Genomic DNA, 12,191 nt, shown 5'->3' with positions numbered 1-12,191 from the left:
TTCACAGCAGTGTTGTAAGACTGCATCAGACTCCCCACCCACCCTTTCCCTCAACCACTGTCTGTCCCACCTGTGACAGAGACTAATTCCTGTTCAGTCACCTGAGAACTCACCTTTCGAGTGGAAGCAAATCTTCCTCGATTTCGAGGGGACGATGAAGACGAAATATAAATTTGAAGTTAAGAAGAAATTACGGCATATGCCCAAAAGCTTGGTCAAAGAGGTAGTCATAAGCAGTCCCTCGGAATCGAGGAAGACTTGCTTCCGCTCTTAACACCAGCCCTTAGGTGTGATGTTCCACGTCCCGACCTTCACGTTAGAGGAGCGGAAGATAGCTGTGCGTGAGTTCTTTGAACGTGGGGTGGCCATTGCACACTGGCTATCACACGGGCTCGACAGAGCACGGTCTTGGTCCAGTGGCAAGGGGGTCCACGACGACTGGATACCAGGCACTGGATAGTAACGGCATTAATGGACAACAAGGAAAGAACGTGCTTGTCTTCAGGACGGCCCAAAAAGCGCTTCACAGCCAATGAAGTACTTTTGGAGTGCAGTCACAGCAACGGTCACAGCAATGATGTTACTGGACCAGTAATACAGACCCTGGATTAATGATCCGGGTTCAAATCCCACCGGGGGAATTTAAATTCAGTTAAAAAGGAGTGTCTTAAAGGAGGTAAGAGAGGCGGAGAGGTTTAGGGAGGGAGTTCCAGAGCTTGGGGCCCAGGCAACAGAAGGCACGGCCACCGATGGTGGAGCGATTATAATCGGGGATGCTCGAGGGCAGAATTGGAAGAGCGCAGAGATCTCATGGGGGGTTGTGAGGCTGAAAGAGATAAGGAGGGGCCAAGAACCACAATGGGGAATTTAGGAGAAACTTCTTTACCCAGAGAGCGGTGAGAATGTGGAACTCGCTGCCACAGGGAGGGGTTGAGGCGAATAGTGTCGAGGCATTTAAGGGGAGGCTGGACAAGCGTATGGCAGAGAAGGGAATAGAGGGTTATGCTGATAGATTTGGATGGGGAAAGACGGGAGGAGGCTCGTGTGGAGCATAAACGCCGGCACGGACTGGTTGGGCCGAATGGCCTGTGTCTGCCGTATATTCTCTGCTGGATGGGAACTTTAGGAGAGGATCAAACCTCACGGCTGTCGGGCGTAAAACATTAAATGGAATAAAATATAGCGGATCCGGAGTGAAGGGAGAGGACTACTCCCGATCGACGATAGAATTGGTCTGATGGTATCTTGGCCTTAGGGGATGGAGTATAAAAGCAGGGAAGTCTTACTACAGTTATACAGGGTATTGGTGAGGCCACACCTGGAGTACTGCGTGCAGTTTTGGTTTCCATATTTACGAAAGGATATACTTGCTTTGGAGGCAGTTCAGAGAAGGTTCACTCGGTTGATTCCGGGGATGCGGGGGTTGATTTATGAGGAAAGGTTGAGTAGGTTGGGCCTCTACTCATTGGAATTCAGAAGAATGAGAGGTGATCTTATCGAAACGTATAAGATTATGAGGGGGCTTGACAAGGTGAATGCAGAGAGGATGTTTCCACTGATGGGGGTGACTAGAACTAGGGGGCACGATCTTAGAATAAGGGGCCGTCCATTTAAAACTGAGATGAGGAGAAATTTCTTCTCTCAGAGGTTTGTAAATCTGTGGAATTCGCTGCCTCAGAGAGCTGTGGAAGCTGGGACATTGAATAAATTTAAGATATTTTCTTAAACGATAAGGGGTTATGGGGAGCGGGCGGGGAAGTGGAGCTCGGTCCATGATCAGATCAGCCATGATCGTATTGAATGGCAGAGCGGGCTCGAGGGGCCGTATGGCTGACTCCTGCTCCTAATTCTTATGTTCTTATTGTCGAACTTTCTCTGGTGTTGGTCGCATCCCTCCGTGCAGGAATGAAGGCAAATACTAATCAATCTAATCATAGAAATTTACAGCCATTTGGGCCCATCGTGTCCGCGCCGGCCGACAAAGAGCCGCACGGCCCTCGGTCAGCAGCCCTGAAGGTTACATATAAACCTATGAACATTGAACAATGGCGGAAAGGCAAAGAGCACCCAGCCCAACCAGTCCGCCCCACACAACTGCGACACCCCTTGCACTGAAACATTCTACACTCCACCCCAACCGGAGCCATGTGATCTCCTGGGAGAGGCAAAATCCAGATAAAAACCCAGGTCAATTTAGGGAGAAAAAAAATCTGGGAAAATTCCTCTCCGAGCCATCGATGTGGCCTGCCCAGCGAAGCTGATCGAGTGTGGTCAGTGCTTCAATGCTGGGGATGTTAGCCTGGGCGAGGACACTGATGTTGGTGCGTCTGTCCTCCCAGGGGATTAATCTATGCCCCCTGGTTGTTGACCCTTTTGCTAAGGGAATTAGGTCCGTCCTATCCACTCTACCTCGGCCCCTCATCATTTTACGCACCTCAATAAGGTCTCCCCTCAGCCGCCTCTGTTCCAAAGAAAACAAACCCAGCCTATCCAATCTCTCATAGCTAAAATTCTCCAGTCCAGGGAACATCATGGTAAATCTCCTGTGTACCTTCTCTAGTGCAATCACATCTTTCCTGTAATGTGACCCGAACTACACGCAATACTCCAGCTGTGGCCGAACTAGTGTTTTATACAGTTCAAGCATAACCTCCTTGCTCTTCTATGCGTTGGCTAATCAAGGAAAGTATTCCTTATGGCTTCTTAACCACTTTATCTAATCGTTTTTGGGTTGTGTTCGTAGAATGACACAGCGCAGAAGGAGGCCACTCGGCCTATCGTGCTCTTTGAAAGTGCTGTCCAATTAGGAGATTTGGACCAGGGTAGGTAAACGTATCTCCATCCACATTTTAAACTCAGAATTACATCGAATTTCACATCACAGAAACAAACCAATAAAAACAGGTAAAGCAATGGAATCATTCGAAATACTTTGAGAGAAAAAAAAATCAGACGCTTTTTTTTTCTCAGTAACTGAAATTTCCAATGTCCCAAAAAAGTAGAAATCTCAGCGGCAATAAAAATATCAATAAAAATTATGCATTTCACAATTGAATCTATTTGTTGTTTGTGTCTCCTAATACTGTTAATAAAATGTTTACTTCAAGGTCACAGCCTATCTCTAAAGCCTATGCCTATGACTGGATATTTTTGCCCAGAACAGTTGATGGTAGTGACCAATCACATCTGTGGATTCAAAGCAGGTGCAGTTTGCAGGATCTCCCAGCAGGCATTTCTCTGAGGTGAAGAATCAGGAGTGTCTGTCCTCATCCTAAGAGGATTTCTTTTTGTTTCACCCCCGCCCCCCGCTCCCAAGAGGAATTTTAAACAAACTGAGCTCTCAAAACTTTATTCCCAAGCCATTTTCAAAATGTAAAATATTAACAACTCCTTTTCTATGATAGAAACAGGCGCAGGAGTAGGCCATTCGGCCCTTCAAGCCTGCACCACCATTCAATAAGATCATGGCTGATCATTCACCTCAGTACCCCTTTCCTGCTTTCTCTCCATACCCCTTGATCCCTTTAGCCATTAAGAGCCAAATCTAACTCCCTCTTGAATATATCCAATGAACTGGCCTCAACAGCTCTCTGCGGTAGAGAATTCCACAGGTTCACAATTCTCTGAGTGAAGAAGTTTCTCCTCATCTCGGTCCTAAATGACTTACCCCTTATCCTTAGATTATGTCCCCTGGTTCTGGACTTCCCCAACATCGAGAACATTCTTCCTGCATCTAACTTGTCCGGTCCCATCAGAATTTTATATGTTTCTATGAGATCCCCTCTCATCCTTCTAAATTCCAGTGAATACAGGCCCAGTCAATCCAGTCTCTCCTCATATGTCAATCCTGCCATCCCGTGAATCAGCCTGGTGAACCTTCACTGCACTCCCTCAATAGCAAGAATGTCCTTCCTCAGATTAGGAGACCAAAACTGAACACAATATTCCAGGTGAGGCCTCACTTAAGGCCCTGTACAACTGCAGTAAGACCTCCCTGCTCCTATACTCAAATCCCCTCGCTATGTAGGCCAACATACCATTTGCCTTCTTCACCACCTGCTGTACCTGCATGCCAACGTTTAATGATTGATGTACCATGACACCCAGGTCTCGTTGCACCTCCCCTTTTCCTAATTTGCCGCCATTCAGATAATATTCTGCCTTCGTGTTTTTGCCACCAAAGTGGATAACCTCACATTTATCCACATTATACTGCATCTGCCATGTATTTGCCCACTCACCTAACCTGTCCAAGTCACCCTGCAGCCTTTTAGCATCCTCCTCACAGCTCACACTGCCAACCAGCTTACTGTCCCTCATCCAAATCCTTAATATATGTTGTAAATAGCTGGTGTCCCAGCACTGAGCCCTGCTGCACCCCACTAGTCACTGCCTGCTATTCTGAAAAGGACCCGTTCATCCCGACTCTCTGCTTCCTGTCTGCCAACCAGTTCTCTATCCACGTCAGTACATACCCCCAATACCATGAAGTGCCTCATAGACATTTACGCAACAGCTGTGAGTTATTGTCTTGCCGATTAGTTTTATGTATGCATGTTAATGTATGTACTGTAACACTAGACCACTGAAGGTATCTTCACCCTGTATACACTATACCTGTACCACCAGAGGGTGCTGCTGCTGGAGACCTCAGGGTCACCTGTACACTGCAGGTAACCAATTTTTTTTATTTCAAAATATACTTTATTCATATAAAAATTTGTACAGTCCATTCAAAAGCAGTTCAGTACATTTAGCTGCGGCCAGCAATCCCATACACTACATTTGGGTGATGACGACAGTTCCGTTCGATACATTTCCTTGCTTTTCAGTTCAAGTACAATTTGGTACAATACGGGATACCTTGTAGTACATTCGACAAATTACATTACGTGTGTCACTATACAGTACACGGAATGGGTGACGGTACATTTACATTTTTCTTTTCAACGTGCATTACGAAACAGACCTTGCATTGTACATGGCACTACACAGGTGTTTACAGATCATGGTGCTCCATGTACACAAAAAATAAGTTACAAGTGCGGCCCGAGGTGGGTTTTGTACTGATTCCTGCCCCGGGTTTACCGTGGCAGAAGGGTTTTAAACTGCGGCCCTTCCCCACCGTGCCTTTGCGGCGACTGCACCAATTTTCAGTGCGTCCCTCAGCACGTAATCCTGGATCGTGGATTGCGCCAGTCTGCAACACGCAGCTGTGGACATCTCCTTGCTCTGGAAGACCAGCAAGTCTCGGCAAGACCAAAGAGCGTCTTTGACCGAGTTGATGGCCCTCCAGCAGCAGGTGATGTCAGTCTGGGTGTGTGTCCCTGGGAACAGCCCGTAGAGCACAGAGTCCTGTGTTACGGAGCTGCTCGGGATGAACCTCGACAGCAACCACTGCATCTCTTTCCAAACCTGCCTCGCGAAGGGGCAATCCTGAAGGAGATGGGTGACAGCCTCGTCCGCCCTGCAGCCGGCTCGGGGGCACCGTGCCGTGCTGCTGAGACGCCGGCTGTACATGAACGCTCTGACGAGTAAGGCCCTCCTCACCGCCAACCAAGCTACATCTTGGTGCTTGTGTGAAAGCTCTGGCGATGAGACGTTCTGCCAAACGAGTTCGACAGTCCGCTCAGGGAACCACCTGACAGGGTCCACCATCTCCTTCTTTCGGAGGGCGTCCAGGACGTTACGTGCTGACCACTGTTTTATGGCCTTGTGGTCAAAGGGGTTTCTTGTGAAGAACTTTTCCACGAAGGACAGGTGGACAGGCATGGTCCAACTGGTGGGGGCGTTTCGCGGCAGCATGGCCAGGCCCATCCTTCGCAACACCGGGGACAGGTAGAACCTCAGCACGTAGTGACACTTGGTGTTTGCGTACCGTGGGTCTGTGCACAGCTTGATGCAGCCGCACACAAAGGTGGCCGTCAGGATGAGGAGCACGTTCGGAACATCCTTTCTCCACTGTCCAGAGATTTGTACATCGTGTCTCTGCGGTAACCAAGTTTCAAAGAGAGCTCACCTCTTGGTATCCTCACTCTCGGAGCTGCAATAAAGGACTAAGGTCACTACAGATCAAGGACTATACCCTTATCTCGTGGAGTCGTTATTAGAGTGCTTGCGTGCACAACAGTTAGAAAGCAGAAAGATATTTTTATGGAGAATATATTTATTTTTCTCAATGATAAAGTTGAATAGTCTTTGTTTATTTTTTTTTCAAAGTGATCTAACCCTGAGCTGGAAGATGAATTTGAATTATTGCTCCTGACTGGCTGCCATTCATGCCAATCACAGCAAGGCCTTCTCCTTATTTTAGCTCCGAAACAGACCCCGATTTTAACTCCAGGTGGATTCCTCACTCGTTGCTGAGTAAATAGATTCTGTCCGCTGAGTAAATAGACTCTGTCCGCTGAGTAAATAGACTCTGTCCGCTGAGTAAATAGATTCATTGCTGAGTAAATGGAATCTGTTTGCTGAGTAAGTAGACTCTGTCTGCCCGAGTTAAAATTACAGTCGGGTCTAAATGATTTCATCGGGCCACACCATGCCCATGTGAAGGAGGACCCTGTCGGCTCCGGGCGCGTGTGACCTTGCCGCCTGCTCAGGAGAGCAGGTTAACATGGCAGATGTTGCGATCGTGGCAGTTTTTTGGACAGGTAAGAGCCCAGGGACGATTATAACCGCCCACCCAACACGTTTCTGCTGAGCAAGTAGGGTTAAAATCTATTGACACCAATGTGTCCGCCAATGAGTTGGAGGCAGGAATTACAGCAAACGGAGTCAATTACCTCAGCAAACAGTCTATTTACTCAGCGGACAGTGTCTATTTACTCAGCAGTCTATTTACACAGCAAACAGAATCTATTTAGTCAGCGGACAGAGTTTATTTACTCAGCAAACAGTCTATTTACTCAGGAATGAGTCTATTTACTCAGCAGACAGAATCTATTTCATCAGCAGACAGAATCTATTTCATCAGCAGACAGAATCTATTTATTCAGCAAACAGGGTCTATTTACTCAGTAAACTGAATCTAGTTACTTATTTACTCAGTAAACAGAATCTATTTACTCAGCAAACAAAATCTATTCACTCAGCAGACAGTATATTTACTCAGCAAACAGAATCTATTTACTCAGCAGACAGAATCTATTTACTCAACAGACAGAATCAATTTACTCAGCAGTCTATTTACTCAGTAAACAGAATCTATTTACTCAGCAACTAGTCTATTTACTCAGCACAGTATATTTACTCAGCAAACAGAATCTATTTACTCAGCAGACAGAATCTATTTACTCAGCAGTCCATTTATTCAGTAAACAGAATCTATTTACTCAGCAACTAGTCTATTTACTCAGCAGACAGAGTCTATTTACACAGCAACTAGCCTATTTACTCAGCAGACAGAATCTATTTACTCAGTAAACAGAATGTATTTACTCAGCAGACAGACTCTATTTGCTCAGTCAACAGAATCTATTTAAGTGGAGTCTCGACACACTACAGCAAACAGAACTCATGAGCAAAAGTCTCCCGATTAGAGCAGGATTATTTCCGCAGCAAAATGCAGGGAGTGGCGGAAAGCTACATACTGCAATTGATGAGCGTGTAATCAATCCCAGTCACTTCCAGCAGCGCAGTCTCCAGGCACAACTGACAGAGGAATTACCCTATCATCTATGTTCTGGCCAAGAATGCTGGTACCACTATATGCAGCCATAAATAAAATCTTCCCTGTCTGAGCAATGTTAGTAAACCATTTCTAGGAATTGCAGGTAACTTTTCTGCTTGGCAACTGTCCAATTGTGACAGCTTAGCATTTTATCAGATAATGTTCGTTTGATTGGGGAAATTTATATTATTATAGCATGCGCGAGTCAGAAAAGCTACCGTCTGCAACGGCAAATTCATTCAAAGCGACCTCAGGATGAATTAGAATGTCCGCTGTGGCTCAGTGGATAGCACTATCGCCTCAGGGTCAGAAGGTCATGGGTTCAAGTCCCATTCCAGAGCCTTGAGCTCAAAAATCCAGGCTGACACTCCCAGTGCAGTACTGAGGGAGCGCCGCACTGTCGGAGGGGCGGTACTGAGGGAGCGCCGCACTGTCGGAGGGGCGGTACTGAGGGAGCGCCGCACTGTCGGAGGGGCGGTACTGAGGGAGCGGCGCACTGTCGGAGGGGCGGTACTGATGGAGCGCCGCACTGTCGGAGGGGCGGTACTGATGGAGCGCCGCACTGTCGGAGGGGCGGTACTGATGGAGCGCCGCACTGTCGGAGGGGCGGTACTGAGGGAGCGCCGCACTGTCGGAGGGGTGGTACTGAGGGAGCGCCGCACTGTCGGAGGGGCGGTACTGAGGGAGCGCCGCACTGTCGGAAGGGCGGTACTGAGGGAGCGCCGCACTGTCGGAAGGGCGGTACTGAGGGAGCGCCGCACTGTCGGAGGGGCGGTACTGATGGAGCGCCGCACTGTCGGAGGGGCGGTACTGAGGGAGCGCCGCACTGTCGGAGGGTCGGTACTGAGGGAGCGCTGCATTGTCGGAGGTGCCGTCTTTCGGATGAGACGTTAAATCAAGGCCCCGTCTGCTCGCTCAGGTGAACATAAAAGATCCCACGGAACTATTTTGAAGAGCAGGGGGAGTTCTCCCCGGTGTCCTGTGGCCAATATTTATCCCTCAACCAACATCACTAAAAAAAGATGATCTGGGTCATTATCACATTGCTGTGTGTGGGAGCTTGCTGTGCGCAAATTGGCTGCCGCGTTTCCCACAATACAACAGTGAGCACACTTCAGAAAAAAATACTTCATTGGCTGTGATAGGCGCTATATAAGGCGAATGGCATAGATGGATTTAGAAATATTGGTCCCAGTAGCATCTGCAAACGTCTTTATCATGACCCCTATATTTAAGTCTAAATCATTAATATCTACGACAAAAAACAAGGGACAATAACTGTTCCCTGTGGAACCCCACTGGAAACAGCCTTCCAGTTGCAGAAACGCCCATCAACCATTACTCTTGGCTTCCTGCAACTGGGCCAATTTTGGATCCAATTTACCCTTCCCCCTTGGATCCCATGGGCTTTTATTTTCTTGATCAGCCTGCCATGTGGAACCTTGTCAAAAGCCTTGTCAAAATCCATGTAGCCGACATCAAACGCACTGCCCTCATCGGCCCTCTTGGTTACCTCGTCAAAAAAATTCAATCAATTTAGTCAGACGCAACCTGCCCTTAACAAATCCATGCTGACTGTCCTTGATTAATCCGTGTCTTTCTAAATGAAGGTTTATACTGCCCCTCAGAATTGATTCCAATAATTTGCCCACCACCGAGGTTAAACGAACTGGCCCGTAATCGCTTGGTTTATCCCTTCCTCCCTTTTGAAACAATTGCAGTTCTCCAATCCTCTGGCACCACGCCTGTTGCCAGGGAGGTTTGGAAAATGATGGTCAGAGCCTGTGCAATTTCCTCCCTTGCTTCGTTTAATAGCCTCGGATATATTTCATCTGGCCCTGGCGATTTGTCGACTTTCAAAGATGCTAAACCCCTTAATACTTCCTCTCTTACTATGTTTAACCCGCCCAACATTTCACTTTCTTCCTCCTGAACCTCAACATTGGCATCGTCTCCCTCTTTTGTGAAGACGGCTGCAAAGTGTTCATTAAGTAACTTACCCACAGAACTCCACCTCCATTCATAGATGGCCATTTTGGTCCCAAATTGGACCAACTCTTTCCTTCGTTATCCTCTTGCTCTTTATGTAATTATAAAACATATTTGGGTTTTCTTTGATCCACGTGCCAGCATTTTTTCATGCCCTCTCTTTCCTTTCCTAATTTACTTTTTGATTTTACCCCGACACTTTCTATACTGTTCTGGGCTTTCTGTGGTGTTGAGCTCTCGATGTCTGATATAAGCTTTCCTTTTTTGCCTCACCTTACCCTGTGTGCGCCCTGTCATCCAGGGGGCTCTAAATTTGGCAGGTCGACCCTTTTTCTTTGTGGGAACATGTTTACCCTGAACCCCTTGTATCTCCCTCTTGAACGCCTCTCGCTGCTCTGGCGCTGATTTACCTTCAAGTCGCTGTTTCCAGTCCCCTTTTTCTACATCACCTCTCAACTCAGTAAAACTGGCCTTCCCTACAATTTAGAGTCTTTGCAAAAGCAAAATACTGCGGATGCTGGAATCGGAGATAAAAACAGTGCTGGAAATCTCAGCGGGTCAGGCAGCATCTGTGGAGAGAGAAACAGAGTTAACGTTTCAGGTCGATGACCCTTCGTTAGAACTGGCGAGTGTTCGAAAAGAACCTCTACTTCCGTTTTATCTGTATCCTTATCCACAACCATGCGAAAACGGAACTGAATTATGATCACCACCACAAAAATACTCGCACTGATAATCCTTCCACCTGCCCAGCTTCATTCCCTGAAACGAAATCCAGAACTGCCCCCCCTCTTGTTGGACTTGCTACGTACTGGCTAAGAAAGTTGTCCTGAATGCAATTAAGGGAATCTGTGCCCTCTACACATTTTATACTGATTGTATCCCAGTTAATATTAGGGTAATTGAAACCCCCACTGTTACTGCCCTATTGTTTTTGCACGTCAGAAATTTGCCAACAAATTTGCTCTTCTATCTCCCTCGGACAGTTTGGGGGGGTCTATAGTATACTCCCAGCAGTGTGATTGTCCCTTTTCTGTTATTTAGTTCAACCCATATAGTCTCATTTGATGATCCTTCTAATATATCATCCCTTCTGTAATTGTTTCTTTAGCCAATATTGCCACTGCCCTCTCCTTTTTTTAACCCCCCCTCCCTGTCAATCTGGTCTGAAAACCCTGTAACCAGGAATGTTGAGCTGCCCTTCCTGCCCCTCTTTAAGCCACGTTTCAGTAATCGCTAAATCTGGGAATGGGAAGACGCTCTTGCATGACAAAAAAAACCCCCCTCAGATGATCTGGTGATTATCACGTTGCTGTTTGTGGGAGCTTGCTTGCTCGCAAATCGGCTGCCGCTCTTCCCACATTACAACAGCGACCGCGCTCCAAAAAGTACTCCATCGGCTCGTAAAAGCGCTTCGAGATGTTCGGGCGGTCGTGAAAGGCGCTATATAAAATTAACTTAATTACATTTGCGAACCGTAACACGTGACCCGTGGCCAATTTGGCCGTCAATTTGAGCTGGCCGGTGGGGGGGAGGGGGGGGTGGGCTTCGAAGGAAAGGTTGTGCTTGCAACCAAATTGTTGGGAGCCATGTTTGGAGGAGCTTGGGGAGGGGAATGAGCGGGCCTCCTTCTGTGCTCGCAACCAAATTGTTGGGAACCACTTTTGAAGGAGCTTGGGGATTGTGGTGGGGGGGGGGGGGAGTGGGGGGAATGAGCGGCCTCCTTATGTTCTTGCAACCAAATTGTTGGGAACCATTTTTGGAGGAGCTTGGGGAGGGGAATGAGCGGGCCTCCTTCTGTGCTCGCAACCAAATTGTTGGGAACCACTTTTGAAGGAGCTTGGGGATTGTGGTGCGGGGGGGGGGGGGGGCGGAAATGAGCGGCCTCCTTATGTTCTTGCAACCAAATTGTTGGGAACCATTTTTGGAGGAGCTTGGGGAGGGGAATGAGCGGGCCTCCTTCTGTGCTCGCAACCAAATTGTTGGGAACCACTTTTGAAGGAGCTTGGGAATTGTGGTGGGGGGGGGGGGGGGGGGGGAAGGGGAATGAGCGGCCTCCTTCTGTGCTTGCAAGCACATTGTTGGGAGCCATTTTTGGAGGAGCTTGGGGAAGAGGCACGAGTGGCCTGCTTTTGTGCTCGCAAACAAATTGTGGAGAGCCATTTTCGGAGCAGCTTGGGGAGCGAGCGACCCGCTTTGGAGCTCGCAACCAAATTGGAAGAGAGCCATTTTTAGTGAAGCTTGGCGGGGGTCGGTGTTGGGGGGGGGGGGGGGTTTGAGGGATTGCGGGGGGGGGGGGATGACAGAAAGAGATGGGGGGGGAGGGGGTGAAAAATGCCAACAAAATCTGGCCCTTGTGTTATTATGGTCTGGCAGGAAGTGACCTCAGGCCCAGAGGAAGAAGGAGAGAAGGGGAGGGGGAAGTTTAGGGGGTGGGTGGGGGGGGGAAACCGGATGCAAAAAAAAAAAGAAAATTCCAGAAATCTCAAAAGGAAAGAAAAAATATAGGAGTTGTGGGGGGGGGGGGAAG

The sequence above is a fragment of the Pristiophorus japonicus genome, chromosome 30 (genome assembly GCF_044704955.1).
Source record: "Pristiophorus japonicus isolate sPriJap1 chromosome 30, sPriJap1.hap1, whole genome shotgun sequence".
Classification (NCBI taxonomy): Eukaryota; Metazoa; Chordata; class Chondrichthyes; family Pristiophoridae; genus Pristiophorus; species Pristiophorus japonicus.
This window is presented reverse-complemented; position numbering follows the sequence as displayed.